At 41.7% G+C, this 2,220-nt stretch overlaps 1 pseudogene; it reads right to left on the bottom strand.

Annotated features, from left to right (window-relative positions):
* Positions 1–1,277, bottom strand: part of LOC102973382 (CDK5 and ABL1 enzyme substrate 2-like) — a 26,714-nt pseudogene extending 25,437 nt beyond the window's left edge.
* Positions 1,278–2,220: the final 943 nt, after the last annotated feature.

The following is a 2,220-nucleotide window of genomic DNA, read 5'->3' as shown; positions in this document are numbered from 1 at the left end:
CGTGCCCCGCAACCGGAGAGGCCACAACAGTGAGAGGCCCGCGTACCGCAAAAAAAAAAAAAAAAAAAAAAAAAGTCCAGATCAGATTCATCTGTGAAATAGATATCATAATTAATTCCTACTATATCTATCATAGAAAAATTGTGTGAGGTTGAAAAATGAGCTAATGTATGGTGGGGGGGAGCTTTGTAAAAAGCAAAGGAGCTTAAAAATGTGCGTGATAATCAAGATGATCATTACCTGCTTATAGATAAAAATAGATAGCATTACACCCAGCATGCAACAAAGCACTTAGCACATACTGTTTACTATATGTTTTAACTAAAATATTAATAGGGAAAAAATAAAATAAAATAAAATATTAATAGGTATTAGGCAGCCACATTGTCAAAAGTACTGATTTAAGCAAAATTAAACACAAAATAAGCCTGGAGCATCTTGTAATGCCAGAATGTAAGAAAGTACTGTATTCAAACAAACAAACAAAGCACAATGATGAGGGAATGTCAAAGGAACAAAGGACCCAAATGAAAGAACTCCCAGGGGCCAAAGATGGAAAAATCTAAGCATCAAGATCAATGAAATAGAATTGGCTTACAACCCATAGTACAGAATAAATAGCTATAAGTCCACAGTGAAATTATTTAATTAATCAATTTAAGAATCAGTGGGGGAGGGACTTCCCTGGTGGCGCAGTGGTTAGAATCTACCTGCCAATGCAGGGGACACGGGTTCGAGCTCCGGTCCAGGAAGATCCCACATGCCGCAGAACAACTAAACCCGTGTGCCACAACTACTGAGCTTGCGCTCTAGAGCCCACGATCTACAACTACTGAGTCCACGTCCCACGACTACTGAAGCCCATGCACCTAGAGCCTGTGCTCCGCAACAAGAGAAGCCACCGCAATGGAGAGTAGCCCCCGCTTGCCGCAACTAGAGAAAGCCTGCACACAGCAACGAAGACCCAACGCAGCCAAAAAAAAAAAAAGAGAATCAGTGGGGGAGAATAAACAAATTTCCCCTGTAGAAGGATTCCAAATAATTTATGTAGATATTTCATCCTCAAGGAGGATGCTGTGCACGGCAACTTCATTTCGAGGAGTACAAGCAGGAAAGCAATAGGAGGAACTTTACAGTGGAGAAATCTGTCAACAATAACTCAGCCAGGTGACCAAGGTCAACAGCAACAGCAATAAGTCATGTTGATCGTGTAGATCCTTGATATGATGTGATGAGAGTGTCCTTTTACCTCTGCGGTTTTCCTCTCCAAAATCCATAACCCCAGTCTAATTACGAGAAAATTATCAGACAAATCCCAATTAAGGGATACAATGCAAAATATCTAAACAGTATGCGACAAAATTGTCAAAGTCATTGGAAACAAAGAAAATATGAGAAACTATCACAATCAAGAGAAGCCTGAGGAGATATAACAATGAAATGTAATGTGTTATACTGATCCTGAAACAGAAAAAGGACATTAGTTTAATACGAAGGAAATTTGAATAAATGATGGATGTTAGTTAATAATAATGTATCGGGCTTCCCTGGTGGCGCAGTGGTTGACAGTCCGCCTGCCGATGCAGGGGACGCGGGTTCGTGCCCCGGTCCGGGAGGATCCCACATGCCGCGGAGCGGCTGGGCCCGTGAGCCGTGGCCGCTGAGCCTGCGCGTCCGGAGCCTGCGCGCCGCCACGGGAGAGGCCACAGCAGTGAGAGGCCCGCATACCACAAAAAAACAAAACAAAACAAAACAAAAAAAAATAATAATAATGTATCGAGATTGGTTCGTTAACTGTAGCAAGTGTACCACACTAATGCAAGTCATTAATAACAAGGAGAACAAGATGTGGGCATGGAGGGGGAGGGAGCATTGGGGAATTCTCTCTTCTATCTGCTCACGTTTTCTGTAAATCTAAAACTTAAATTGAAAAAGAAAGAGGCTTACCAAATATGCCTTTTCTTTTTTCTTTATAGGTAGTGCAAGGTACAGCAACTTGTCCTCCACCTTAGAGGTGATGTCACAACACACTCCTGCCCATTGGGTTTCTAAAAACTTCACTAAGATGGCAGTCTTCTGAAATTTTGTGGGGCTTATCTCCCACCCTCTGGTTCACATAGGTCTTACTCAGGCATGAAAAATACCCACTACTCTGTGCATATTATATTCAGTCAGCATAATGTCCTCAATATAGTGGATCATTATAACATTTTGTCAAAT

This window comes from Physeter macrocephalus, chromosome 15 (assembly GCF_002837175.3).
Source record: "Physeter macrocephalus isolate SW-GA chromosome 15, ASM283717v5, whole genome shotgun sequence".
NCBI classification, from domain to species: Eukaryota; Metazoa; Chordata; class Mammalia; order Artiodactyla; family Physeteridae; genus Physeter; species Physeter macrocephalus.
Note: the sequence above shows the minus strand (reverse complement) of the source record. Positions and strands in the feature narration are given on the sequence as shown.